Raw genomic sequence first — 15317 nt, forward strand, 5'->3', positions numbered from 1 at the left:
GTGTAGGCCAGAGGTGCCAGGGTGGGGTAAGAGGATTCACCAGAGACAGAGTGGGGAGCAGAGCAGGCAGATCTACTGAATCACGCTGCTGAGGAGAGCAGCAGGAGAGACAGGAGAGGTCTGCTGTCTGCCATGTGGGTTAGTTCCCTGGCCAGGGATCAAACTAGTACTGCAGTGGCTGCCGATAGCTTCATAGTGCTGACACTTAACCCCTTGTGTTACCAGGGAGGCCCAAAAACCAAACTCTTAAAGGATCATGGTAAACTTCCAGTGACTTAACTTCTGCCAGGACAAATCCAGAGATATTCGAAAGTACATAAGAGAATCTGCAAGGTCTAGAAATATATCATCCATAATGTAGAATTATATACAGTCAAAAAATCGTTAAAAAGTTAACAGATATGTGTAGTGGGGGATTGCAATCCTTACTGAAAAGTAAAAGTAGTTATTAGAGATAGACCCACAGATGACCTGGATGTTAGAATTAACAGACAGAATTTCAACATACCTATGAAAGATATGTCAGGGGACTTATAGGAAAAGATGGATATAATGAGTGAACACTGGGAACTCCAAAAAACTAAACAGAACTCTCATTTGAAAAATATAATATGATAAAATTTAAAGTCTGTTGGATAAAGTTAACAGCTGATTAACAATGCAGAACATATGGATAACTCTCAAAATAGATCAGCAGCAATCATCCAAATTGAAGTATAATGGGAAAAAAGATTGGGGAGAAGGAGAGAACAGCATCTCCAAGACTGTAGAGCAGTATTAAGGAATCATACCTGGAGTCCCAGGTAGAGAACAGAGAATGATTCAAAACATGTATTTGAGGAAATAATGGACACAATCTTTCCAGATTTGAGTAAAAACATCAACCTACAGGTCCACACTCAGTGAAGCTTAAGCCAGATAATTATAAAGAAAACGACTTTAAGCATGTCATAATCAGATTGCCAAAATCAAAGATGATCTTAAAAGCAGCCAGAGAAAAAAGGCACATTACATACAAAGAAGTAAGGACAAGAATTATAGTTGACTTATCAGAAATAACGGGGGCCAGAAGACAGTGGAACTGTCTTTTCAGAGTGCTGACAAAAACCCAAGAACAAAATTATTGACTTTATATGTGGTAAAGTCATCCTTCAGAATTAAAGGAGACATGAAGACATTCAGATGGTCAAAACTGAGAGAGTTCATTACTAGAAAACTTGCACTAGAGGAAATGTTAGGAAAAAATCTGGCTGAGGCAGAAAGGAGACTTAGAACTACAGGAAGAAATGAAGAGCACTGGAAACTAAATATATGGATAAATAATAAAGACTTTTATTCTTACTTCAATTCTTTATAGATAGTTGACTGCTTAAAGCAAAAACAACAACAACAAAAAAACCCAACGTCACGGGTTTGTAATTCGTTTAGAAGAAAAACATATGACAATTGCATAAAAGAGAATAAGTTAAAGTGATACAGTTGAATGTTTCTTGTGTTACACGTAAAATGGTACAATATTAAATCATGTTAAACCTTAATGAGTCAATGCAATGTAATCACTATGGCAACCACTAAAAAACATAACAAAAAAGTTTTGCTTAAAAAATAATAGAAGACATATAATTGAATAGATTTTAAAATCCTTGACTAGCACAGAAGAAGACAGGAACAGAGGGAAAAGCAGAGAGCACAAATAGAAATCATAGAGTAAGATGGGAAACATAAATTCAGGCATTTCTATAATTATATTAAATGTACAAGGATTGTCCACTCAATTTAAAAAGCAGAGATGGTTCAGATGACTAGAAAAAGCAAGATGCTATACTGTATAAAAAACAATTTAAATGCAAAGAGACAGATATGTCGAAAACAAAAGGATAGTAAAAGTTGTATCTTCAAAATGCTAACCATAAGAAAAGTGGTGTGATGCAATTTGCAGCAACATGGATGGCGCTGGAAGGGATCATGCTTAGCGAAATATGCCAGAAAGAAAAGGAAAAATACCGGATGGTCTCACTCATAGCAGGAATCTAGAAAACTTAAATAAGGGACCAGAAAAATGAATAACTATAAGAAAGTGAAAATCAAAATCAACCAGAGACACTCTATGGGAGGTGGGGGGCGGGGAGGGGAGGGATTGGGGTCAAAATAAGGGGGTTGCAATTGTATGGGGAATATAAATATAAAATTTATTATAAAAAATAAATAAATAAAATAAAATTTTAAAAAAAGAAAAAAAGAAAAGTGTTGTGAAAATGCTAAATTTCAAAATAAAGAATTTTGTAATAGATGAAAGGATTGTTTCACCATGATAAAAAGATCTGTTTACTCAGTAGCTACAATAACCCCAAATTACATGAGCTTAAAAAGAGCTTCACAGTGCATAGAAATAAAAGTAATAAAACTATTCAAATTAAAAACCAAAAAAATCAATGAATACTTATCACATCCCAGGCACACAAAACCTAAACAAAGATGCAAAGACAGTCTCCATAAAGAAAAAATTTTATTTCATAATATTTAAACTTTGGTACATTAAAAGATAACCATAGATAACAATAAAAGAAAAATTACAAGATAGAAAAAAATAACATAAAACCAAAAGTGATATGATATTATAATGTAACAAACGGAACAAAAGTAATAATATATTAACTATAATGTATTACACTATATATAAATAAAATTGTATAATATGCTATGCTGTAGTTTATATTGTAATATTATTAGTATAACAACAAAAGGTCTATTAGCAAATTCCAAGGACATCATCAAATCAAGAATTAGTCACTTCAGACATAATTGTTTCAAACTGAAATCCTGTACCCTACTCTAGCCTTAGGCAAAAGTGTGATTACTTCTCCCGTGATGACAGTACCTGCTTGATCACTAGACAGCATCACAAGAATTGCATAGTTAGCTCTCAGTGTGTAACAACCCCCCTAAAACATGGTCATTTAACCAACAGTTTTTTATTATTTCTTGGAAACGCCGGCATGTGAGTGGTGCTTCTGCGAGCACACGCTGGACCCACCGGTGTCTGTAGTCACCTGGCAGACAGTGTGAGTCATTCTAGATCATCCAGCCAGAGTAGGACCAGAAGCACCACCCAATCAACACACCACAGAGTGGTGAAATAAATAATAAATGTTTACTGTTTGAAGCCACTACGTTTTGAAATGATTTGTTATGCAGCAAAAGTAATTAATACAAACTGTCTGAAAGAGCTTTTTGATTACCCATGCATTATATGATACACGAGGGAAAATAAACATGTTCTTCCTTAAAGACCCATGTAGCCTACTAGCAGAAATAGGAATAAACATGCAATTCGTTGAACTGTTGTATTACGGTCATGACAAAAGTACATTTTGATGACAGAGGTGAGCCAGGGGTTTTCTTGGTCTCTGCAACTGTGGGCTAGACCTGGCAGACCCAGCCCTGCTCCTGCAGCACAGGTCACGCTGGGCTCACATCTCCCCTCAACCCTGTACCTGAAGCCCAGAAAACTTCCTTTTATAATAGGAGAGCAAACTAAACTCTGGGGAGACTTAAAATCATTCATCAGAGTACAGGGAAAACTAACTTCTTTGTATATTTATTTTTATTGTATCTTTTAAAAATTTATGTTTTGCTTAAATTTTATTATACACAAAATATATTAGTGCAGTCCTACAAACATAAAATTTAAAAATTTATAAATGCTCAAAATAACTTTTATTGATAGCATTGTAGACATCTGGAGAGACCCTAATGCAGACACACCTCTAAATTTCTACATTCCAGGCAACCCAGCACACAGAAGGAAACCCACTTGAAGGAAATGATCCTCAGTTACTATAGCCATCAGATCCCTCCCTTGTATTCTTTCCAGAAAACATCTTCTCAGTGGTGTTAAGAGGTTGTCCTTTTTTTTTTTTTTTAAGATTTATTTATTTATACATACAAGAACTGGAGTACAGGCCAGAGGTGTGAGGGGTGAGAGGATTCACCAGAGACAGAGTGGGGAACAGAACAGGCAGACCGACTGAAATACACTGCTGAGGGGAGTAGCGGGAGAGACAGGAGAGGTCTGCTGCACCATGCAGGTCACCTCCCTGGCTGGGAATCGAACTTGTACTGTAGTGGCTGTGGTGAGCTTCATAGGTTGCGTCTTAACCCCATGCGCCACTTGGGAGGCCCTTAGAGGTTGTCCTTTAATAGTAATTGGTGAAACACTTGTTATACACCAGAGCTAGACCCCAGGTATAAGTGGTGAACAAGGTGTAAGGTCCTAATGGACCTTACAAGTTGTCTTGTCTGCTTGGGTGGCTAAAACAGAATGTCATAGAATGGGTGGCTTTTAAACAACAGATTTGTTTCTCACAGTTCTGCAGGCCAGAAACCCAAGGTCATGGTTCCTGCAGACTTGGTACCTGGTGCAGAGCTGATTCATAGATGACCATCTTCTTGCTGGGTCCTTCCATGGCAGAAAGAGGAACAAGTTTTCTCATGGCTCTTAGAAGGGGACTGATTCCTCAGAGATTTACCTTCATGACCTCATCTAATCTCAATTGCTTCCCCACAGGCCCTACCCTCAAATAGCATCACATCAGAGGTTAGGGTTCTGACACGTGAATTTGGGGATGCATGCGTTCAGTCCGCATACAGTCACATCACCCAAGTCTCTTCCTGGCAAAAAATTATATGTCCACCTTCATGACATAGAGTCCCTGCTCCTAACCTTTCCCTGATCCTGAGAAGGAGGAACACCGAATGGTTTCTATAGAAAACTCAGATCAATTTTGATGTTTTGATATATTAGCAAACATATAAGGGGGAAAAAAAGAGAAAACCTATAGGTATCTCTCCTGAATTGAGGGCAAATAAAAGCCCATTCATTGTCCCACTCTCTCCACCAGGACCAGGTTTCCCCTGGTTGCTTCTGGCTGAAGAAAGCAGGAAGGAGAGCTTTAGGAGAGAAATCCCTTTCCAACACTTCCTTCCCTCACCAGAGGGTGAGGCCAGGTTGTTCCCTGAGCCCTTGATCATATCCACAAGCTGAATGCTGCTTGGTAAAGAGAACCCATGCCTCGAACAATTGGCTAAAGAAAGGAAAGAAAGAACCTGGTGCCCTGAAGGAGGGGTGAGGGAGGAAGAGAGGTTCTTTTTGATGGTATCAATGTTGCTCTGGGTTTTGAAGGGTCAAATGATACCTGTCCCACTCACCACTGCCTTCCTTACATGCATGTTTTTTCCCTATTACTTTTTTATTCTGCTTATCCCCATACTGGAAGCTGTGCCAAGGATGAAAGAAGGAAAACATATGCTCTTTATATATGAGTGCTGGTAAGAAAAAGAGACAAACCACCCAAAGGGGAGGGCTTGTTACGGTACAGCAGAGATTTCTGTCTCTGCATTTGTTCCTTGCGCTATCTTTGGCACCCCAGATAGCTCCAAACATGGGCTAGGCCTCATGAATATTTGCTGAATGGCTAATCACCCTCTGGTGGCCCTGCTTATGGCTTGCATAAATGGCCCTCTGATTTGGTGATACTGGGCAGGGTGGAAACTGAAATCATCAAGTTTGTAACTTCTGGATCTCTTGACCCCACCACAAGCAGTGAATAGAAATGCTTGACAGAGCATTTTTAAAGTGCTGAAAAAACATAACTGTCAATTCAGAACTCTATTTTCAGTGAAAATATACTTCAGGAATGAAGGTGAAATAAAGACATGCTCAGATGAAGGAAAACTGACAGAATCCCCAGCCAGCAGGTGTGCGCTAAGAGAACTGCTAAAGGAAGTCCTTCAGACAGAAGACAAATGATACAGGAGGTAACTTAGAAGGTCAGGATCGAGGCAAGGATACGGGAATGATAAATGTTCACTCAATAAAATACTGTTCTTTTAAGTTCTTGAAATGTTTTATGGTTGAAAATGTAAATTATAACTTAGTCTGATGAGATATTTAATTTACATAAGACAATCATAGGACAGTGAAAAAGGTAAGGGGTCCGGCAATGTTTAAAAGATTAAAATAACTCAAAAGAAGGCAGGTCACTCTGATACCAAAAGTGTGGGTTTTCAACACCAAACATTTCTCTAATTTTCTGTGGACACCAACTGGGTATCCTAGAATTTAAGTTTGACACTGACTCCCCTGAATCCCTCAATCCCACAAGCTGCCCTTGACTTCAGATACCAAGTGCAAGCCTGGGTCTTTCATACTTCTGATCAACCAGCTATAAGTCAGGAGTCTTCACAAGCCCCTCCTCAGTTTCAATTATTTACTATTTGAAATTTTGATGTCCACCAAGCCTCTTTTTAAAAGTGAAGCCAGGAAGCCTCAACTTCCTCTTTCCTTCCACAAACCCCCCAACTTTACTTCTCTTTGAGGCAAACTCTAGGTGTCTACCTGAATCTGTGTAATCCAAATTTCACTTCTTTAATCCCAAATAAATATGCGTTGTCTTTTTTTATTGCCTCCTGAATTCCCATAGAACTCAGGGAAACGTTCCATTCACTACTATCAGTTTATTATAGAAGACACAACTCAGGGACAGCTAGATGGGAGAGCTGCATACTGCTCAGTATGTGCGGAGGAGTGTGTAGCTTCCATGTCCTCGCTTCAAGCACGTCACTCTTCTAGAACCTTCCTGCGTTTACCAACACAGAAGCTCTGGGAACCCCTTCATTTTGGATTTTTGTGGAAGTTCCATTATGCAGTCACAATAGATTAAATCACTGATCAGTGATGACTGAGTCCCTCTTTTCTCTCAGAGGTGGGGGGTGAGGGTGAGGGAAACTGAAAGCTTCAACTCTCAAATCACAGGGTTTTCCCTCAGAAAACCAATTCCCACGCCCCAATAGTCACCTCACTAGCATACAAGAGACAATCACGATGGAGCTTCCAAGAGCTTTAGGGGCTCTGTGCCAAGATTTGGGAAGATGATCAACTAGACATTTCTTATGTCACAACATCACAGCAAGAAAGGTGGAGAGGAAGGAGCAAAACACAGAACAAACAAGCAAAAACAAATGTTTAAAATGATATACCTACACCCAATATATATATCGATAATTGCATTAGAAAGAACAAGATGTAGCTATATCCACGAATGTAGAAAAATCTCCACAACATTGTTTTGTTAAAAAAAAAAAAACTACCAGGTTACAGAACAAAATACTCATTACAATACCAGTTAAGTTTTAAATATATTTTACATATATCTCTATATGTCCATTCCCATTGACAGTTCTTGAAGTATATTAAAACTGAAAGTAGTTCTCAGCAGGTTTATACATGGGGAATGGGAGAGAGGCCCTGAATTTCATCTGGAGGCATCTTTCTGCTGACTAGTAGACACCATGAACAAAGGTTACCCTCATAAGTTGAAAATTTTATGGACAAAAGTTATCATTGAAATTAAATGGTGGTAGACATGTCCAAGGAAAAAATAAAGGGAATTTGATCCTTTTATGAATCTTGTGGAAGATGCCAGAATGATGTTGGGATGGTGGTGATAGAAGGAAATAGGATCATGTTAGAAGCCTTGGTCAGAGTATAAACAAAGTCTGGGTTCACCAGAGATATCAGTTGCTTCCATGTGCCTCCTCTCCACAGCATCTTTTTACTATGATATAAGAACTGGGTCATGTACATTTTCTTATTGAACTTTTTTTTAAAAAGATTTATCTATTTATACAAGAACTGGGGTACAGGCCAGATGTGCAGGAGGTTGAGAGGATTCACCAGAGACAGAGGGGGAACAGAACAGGCAGACTGACTGAAATACACTGCTGAGGGGAGCAGCAGGCAAGACAGGAGAGGTCTGCCAGCCTTATTGAACTTTTTAATTAAACTTTTGTAATAGTGAAAAAAAATGGTTCTTAAAAAGTCACTAAAATTAGAGAGGAGAATCAGAGTCAAGAGAAACTTTTTTCTGTGTCATTATCATTTTTATGACAAGAATGTATTTATGTATTACTTTGTCATTAAAAATAAATGAAACTGAATTACTTTTAAAAGAACATATTGTTCACACTATGCTGGTGATACCATCTGGGAATTAGACATTTTTAGGTCCCATGACTCAGGAGTGTGCCCAACTGTTTTCAGCAGAATTTATGAAATGAAGTTACTAGTATTACAATCTATTCCTATCTGTGCCACTTATCTCCTCCCATTTTTATCCACCTTCCCAAATTTAATGCTCAGTTCTGGAGACTTATAACCCTGTGAATCCGACCTCCTTTCCCTTTCCCCAGACAACACTAATTTTCTAGAATTTAATATATTCAGAATTTAAAATATACCTGGCTATGGCTTTTATATTAAATACAGTAAGTAGGTTTTTTTACTACCACTTGTAAAGTGACTTTTAGAATAGTGTCTTTCAAATTGTAGGTCTCAATCAGTAGTGGATCACAAAAGTAAAACAACTAGTCTCAATTCACATTTTTTAAGGATGATTATGTGTTAATAATGTATATTATTTTATATGATAAAAATTCCATAATTGATTTACACAGAATAATTATTTGGATTGACCTATTGATAGTTTTGGGGTTTTCACTAGCCAAATATATTTCACAAAATAGTCAACATTTATTTGGATTGACCAACATTATAAATCTGCCATGACATAGGAAATTTTAGTCCTTTCTCCCTTTAAAGACTAGGATCTCATTTTAACAGAAATATTTTACAATAAAAAATTCAACAGTGTTTTACCACCTTATGAGTAAATCTACCAAATTGACGTAATAATGGTCAAATTCTCAACACATTTCATTGTTTCACTTCAAACTCATTACTTGCAGGTATTATAAACTAAGGCAAATAAAATCCCTTCCCCTCAAACCTTCTACTACTTACTATATACCCTCAGGTTTAGCTTTTTCTCTCTTCATTCGCATTCTGGAACATCCAGACATTTTTATTTTAAGTCAAATCCATTGTCCTTTTCCTTCTTTTTTTACTTATTTCCACTCAATTGCTTTCCCTCTTGTTTTCAGACACCACTAAAACTTTCAGCAAACCATGAAAGCAGTTTTCTTTCAGTAATCCAGAATATGCTGAGTCATTTTATGTGTGTTCACCACCCCAAAATATTACACTTTCAACCTTGGAGTTTTTGAAATTGGCTCAAAATCAGTGTGACTTGGTTTCACTTTGTTAGGTTAATATGATTTTTTAAAAATTATATATGTCTGTGTATAATCAAGGAAGAAAAAATACTTTAAAGACATGTCGATTTGAAAAGGCATTAAAATAAAAAAAAGAAATACTTAAAATTACAATTAAAAAAATAATTGGCAGGTTAAATGAATGAAAAATTAGGAATGTGCAGTGAAAAACAAACTTATATAAAGCATCCTAGTTGATAAAATGGAAAATCTATTAAGTTCGATGGCTTGTTTCCCAAGGAACTTAAACCTCAGTGTAAATTCTAAAAGATTACAAACATAGATTCCACATAGATTTCAGATGCCAATGTTAAAACTGGAAAGTCTACACAAAGTTTATCAAAGAAATATTGGTAATAAATATTTCATTTGATTAAAAATACCAGATTCGCATGTTCTGAATTATCTGAGAACACATCTTAAAAACTACCAAAATAAAACAAACCCCCCTGCAGTTGAGTAGTAATCTGCATATATCTTTATCTGCCATTAAAAAAAAAAGGAAAAACAACCAAAACCACAGAAGATGTTAAGATTGGTATTAAGTAACCCTGCAATGTTCTCATTACATGCTCACATGACAAGGAAAAACAAACTGTACACTTTTATAAATAAAGTCTCTCCACCAGTTAATGTACAGGGCTTCCTTTATACCAAAGTGTCTTTCTATTTGCCACCAAATTGGGCTTTGTCCCTTGCTTTTCGGAAGCCAGGTTGTCATCCATGGATTTTTACACTCTTAAGCAGTGGGCACTGCTTTTCAAAAGCATTTCAAAAGCGCCACAGAACCACATTCTGAAGTGTCCCCATTAACTCTGACCTGAGTCACACTAGCTGCTATGGATGCACTTCTCTGGCCTCTCACATTGTGGGCAAAGGGGTGATTTTTTTTCACACTCCTCCTGGAGGTCTGGCGAACCCTGCAGCTCAGCTGGCCTAGACACCTGCTGGAAAGGGCATGGCAGCTTGGATTTAACTGAACTTCAGCTGCTTGTGGAACACATCCTTGGCGTGTAGGGTGTGAGACTGCCCTGGAGGGAGGCCTTGGAAACGAGCTCTAAAGATATTTTTGGCTTTATCTGAGTTGCTCAAAGCCCATCAAAAAGACCTTCCCATCCTAACATCTCCACCCTGCAGGTCTTCCAAAACCAACCCCTGGACTGGGGTGGTTGCCTGTAAACCTGGTAAGAGAAACATTCAGGACCTCCCCGGTGGCGCAGCGGTTGAGCGCTGGGTTGCGAAGCTGCCCGCAGCCTCTGCGGCGCTGGTTCGATCCCCGACTCCTCCCCGGCCACAGGAGGAGGGTCCCACATGGCGCGCAGACCTCTCCTGCTGCCCGCTGCTCCCCTCAGTAGTGCACTTCCGTCCTTCTGCCTGCTCTGCTCTCTGCTCTGGCTCTGGTGAATTCTCTCACCCTCCTGCGCTTCTGACTGTACCCAGTGCATGTATAAACAAAACAAACAAACAAACAAGTAAATAAAAAAGAAAAAAAGAGAAACATTCATTTTATACAACAGGCTGAGTCAAAACCAAGATGTCATGCAACAGGAAAAGGCAAAGCTCATGTCCATTTTATTCTTCAGTTCCCCATGGCAAAGCAATATTTTGCTTGTTTTAATTCTATGATCCTTCTGCTTTTCATCCGGATGCTCCAGACTGTCAATGTAATATTGGCATTCTGATTTGCCTTTCCTCAAGTTGATAATAGAAAGAACTCCATGTATTACTGATAACGTTTCCTCCAGAAGCTGGTGGTCTTTTGGAGTATGTCTCAGAATTTCTTTTAACAGTAAAGTTAAATTAGATTACACGACTTCAGGGAGTATTAGGAAGCCCCAAAGTTCTAGTTTTTGACTAAAGGGAGACTCTTGACACAACTGAAGGAATTCCTGGACTCTTGGACTCCATTTCTTTTGATTAAGAAGAGCTTTGGCAGCCAGATGGTTACTAGAGCAGCCTTTGTAGGCACGCAAGCCTGGCAACAAGTTCACTAAAATGTGACCAGTCTGCTCCTCTGTTCTACCAGGCTAGGTTGCCTCTCCTATTCTTGCAACACATCTTCATGCAGAGGTATGTAAGCATCCAAATCACTAAATATATGTGCAAGTTCTTCTTTTGACATAATAGACAACTTCAACAGGGCGTTGTGGTAGGATTTTCTTGCAAACTTGAGATCCTCAATTGAATACTGTTTCTACATTTCATATATTGCCCCCTGATGTTTGATTTTTTTGGTAGTTACAGACTCCTTCATAGCTGACATCTAACACCTCTCCCCACAGGTCACTGCTTCTCCTCTTGGCAGACACTGGGACTGTTGATCAGCATGATAACTTCTGCGCAGAAGCCTGGGATCTGTTGTCACCATGAAGGGTAAATGACTATATTGTCTGACCAAAGTGAAGTCTACTTTGGGTCTCCAACTCAGTCTCCCTGGCACCACCCAAAAGGTTGGGTGGTGATGGGTGCCAGGGGCTGGTGGGACTGGCATCTCCTTCACCACTCTGCACTGAGAAGTTCCTGTCAGGAGAGCACCACCGTCACCACCTTCGGGAGAGTGGGTTTGAAAAATTACAATTGTATTTTAAAGATATGAAACAACAGAAAAATATCAGAGTTACTGAAACTACAGTGAGAGTGAAAACGGTTTCGTGAAATTTTTGGGGTGTGTGTGTGTGTGTGTGTGTGTGTGTGTGTGTGTGTGTGTGTAGTAGGTTGCCATGGAAAAATGTACTTCTTTCTGTGTGCCTCGGTAAAGAAGAGGAGGTGGAAAAAGGTTTAAAAACACAGCTTTGGTGAAAACATTTTAAAGAAACTTGCTGCAATTTACCTTCTTTCCTTTTGATGGTTACACAATACGTATTTAATGACTAAGCAAAGATTTCTTAGCTATGTACACTAGAAATCTTAAGTAACTGCAATTTTTACAAACAATGCTCATCATTCATTCAGCCAATATTTATTTCATATCTGTTATATGCTTGGCCTCAGCAAAAGAATCTTGGAAAATTTCAGGGGGAAAAACCCAGTCTCTTGCGTAGAACAGTGAACATAAATAAGCAATATGTTTAGACAGGGACTTAAGGGGGTTTATAAGCAAATTTCATGCTATGAACAGAGAGAAGTCCCCATGAACTGTCTGCTGGGAGCAGGTGAGTGGCTGGAAATAATTGCAGGAATAAAATAGGCCACCATGGTAGTGCACAGCTCCACCTCAAGATAGGATTCCTGGAGTGGGGATGCAAGCCTTCTAGAACCAGAAAATATTCTTTCTACCTGGAAAAATTTGGTGCATGCTTACACCACTTAATTAACAAAAAAGGGATTGGAAGCAATGATGACTGTGGATTTTTAAAAGGAAGGAAGAAAGAAGGAAGTGAGACAGGGAGGGAAACCCATATTAAAATTGTGGCAGAAACAGTTGGGCATGGTTAACTTTATATTGAGCTTGTCTTTGCTGAAGCAACACAGTGTGATGTCCAGTTATGAGTCATGCATTCCACATGCAGAAATAATTGACCTTAAGTTAACTTTCTGGGACTAAGAAGACAAGAAGAGGGACCCCAAGGACTACATATTCAGAAGCCAGGGTAGTATCCATCAGGAACCTTCAGTCATTGGTCACGCTCCGGTGATTTCAGCACAGTCCATGTTCCTTTGCCCTTAGTCTGCCCCTTAGCCAATAAAATTTAACTCCTCTTATCTCAACCCTGCTCCCCACAAAATGATATAAATGCCTCCCCTTTCCTGGGCCAAAAATCAAATTTGAGATTCTTGCTCCTGTCTACTTATAATAAGCCAATTCACAGTATGCCTTATCTTTTTTTTTTTTAAGATTTATTTATTTATGCATACAAGAGCTGGGGCACAGGTGGTGAGAGGATTCACCAGAGACAGAATGGGGAGCAGAACAGGCAGACTGACTGAAATACACTGCTGAGGGGAGCAGCAGGCGAGTCAGGAGAGGTCTGCTGCACCATGTAGGTAGCTCCCTGGCCGGGGATCAAACTCATGCTGCAGAGGCTGTGGACAGCTTCACAGTCTGCTTCTTAACCCCTTACTCCACCAGGGAGGCCTGAGCCTTATCTTCTTTCAAAATGCTGGTGCCATATTATTGGCTTTATGCACTTTGAGCAGTGGCTTGGTATCAATATTGGTTCAGATGTGGAAAATAGTCACTCCTGAGAAAAAGTCCATGGTGTGCCACTGTTATTCTTCCATGGTGATCCAAGGCCAACCATTGGGAGGTTGGCCAACTATGCCAGTTTATAGATGAGTTGAAAGGTATAGAGAAGGGGCAGTCCTGGGAGAAGTATAAGTTGTAGCTACTGAGGTATCTCACCAAGACCACCCTAATGTTCCCCTGAGTTTAATAGAAACTTAGACTGACCAGCACTCCAGATCCCTTACTGCCCTTTTCTTAAAGAATTTATTTTTGAAAACCAGTAATTATAATTTCTCACTCTACACTTTGAGAACTCAATCCTTTTTTAAAAGCATCTTTTTAGGATGTTCTTAAAACCCAGGGAGGTTTTTCTTAAGGACCTGGGATGTCAAGGAAGATACAGTCCTTATCTCCCACTTTCCGTGGAAAGGAAGAAGTCCAACTCTGGCAGGTGCCTTGATCCAAGCTGTGAAACTATTTCCTGTCATGACGATACCAGAATTTACTTTTTCTTTAGGTAAGGCAAATTAGCAAAGACAGATAACCTTCAATACCCCTGCCCCAGCTCTTTTTTTTTTTTTTAACTTTAATGGGAAGGAAATTTACTATAATTAGGAAACAACACAAAAAAGACAAAGAACATAGTTGTGAGTCTGCTAGTCTTAAGCGGCCTGCTCAGCCACCATTATGGTTACCTGCAGTTCTGCATTCCTACAAAAAGGTGAGAACTGTCTAGTCACAGTTATATGAGCCAAACCTTACAAGGTGCTTTTCATAGCAATCAAGAGTACAAAGCATGATCACTCTGGGAAGGGTATGCATCAAGAGGTATGACCAGGAATGCCCGGGGGGCGGGGTGCAAGGACCGATGTATGACAAGGGACCCCAGAAGCTTATCAGTGGAATGCCTTGTTGATAAGATTAGGACTGGGGTCTGGGGTCTAGTTTCGATTACAGCACTTGGTCATCAAGCTGATAACATGGTCAGCAGACTCATGTACCCCCCAAGCCCTAGATGACATTCCTGAGTTTAACCCATCCTTTTCTCCTTGTCCTCCTAACACATGTAGCTGATGCTCTATGATTATTCTATCAATAAAAATGGCCAGGATCTTGCTCTCAGCAGCATCCTGCCTTGTGCAGCCTGCTCCATGACTCCCCTGTCTTTATCAGTATGGTGTTGCATGACGCAACACATAGTTTCTAAATCAAGCACCCAAAGTTAACCATCCCCTCATGGGTAAAAGTCTACCCAAGCAGGAATGGCCCAGAACAAGACCCCAGAGCCTGTCACAAGTTTAAAGCATCTTCCAGTGGGGACCCACAGAAAAGGATCAGAAACAACCAGACAAGTCTGAAAGAAAAAGAGCAAAATCAAAATCAGGACAAAAACCACCATTGTCACCTCCCCACGGGTCTCTCACCCACATCTGTCACCCAGTCCACGACCAAAAGGCAAGCGCAGTTTCTTCACATATCTCTCTGCTCCAAGTGCCTCCTCCAGGTCTCCTTCTGGCTCTGCATCCAGCTTCCTTCCTTCCTCAGTCTCCTCTGCAGCTTCTTCTCTCTCTGCTCAGCTCCACCCTCCTTGGGTGGGCCTGCCCCTGTTTTTAAAAATTCTCCTGCCCTGTGTTTCCACAGGGTTGAGTGCAGACTGAGTTCTGGCCTCTATTCTTTGTTGCAATAACCTTGAACAAAGTCTCATTGCCTGTTTAACTTTATCCAGGGAATGTTTTGCTTTGACATAACCATGGTCTAGCCTGAGGGAAAAAATGCTGGGAGTTGAGTAGCTGAATCAAGATCCCCCCTCTGCTCCCAAATTAGAGATTTGGTGTCAAAGAGCTTTACCCACTTGAGCATCAGGAATTTTCACCTGCAAAATTTAGAGATTGGAAAAGATGATCTTCAAGATCTCTTGCAGCATCAAGGTTTTTAGATGGCTGGGTATGCATGATTGACACTAAATAAAAGAATAAATCCT

At 39.6% G+C, this 15317-nt stretch overlaps 1 pseudogene across 1 annotated transcript; it reads right to left on the minus strand.

Annotated features, from left to right (window-relative positions):
• Window positions 1–10464: 10464 nt before the first annotated feature.
• On the minus strand, window positions 10465–14045 carry LOC311175367 (neuroepithelial cell-transforming gene 1 protein-like; annotated as a pseudogene). Its single transcript has 2 exons — window positions 14032–14045; window positions 10465–11691 (listed from the first exon to the last, which is right to left on the minus strand). The product of its transcript is annotated as a neuroepithelial cell-transforming gene 1 protein-like (transcript).
• Window positions 14046–15317: the final 1272 nt, after the last annotated feature.

Source organism: Talpa europaea, assembly GCF_964194135.1.
Source record: "Talpa europaea genome assembly, chromosome: 8".
Taxonomy (NCBI): Eukaryota; Metazoa; Chordata; class Mammalia; order Eulipotyphla; family Talpidae; genus Talpa; species Talpa europaea.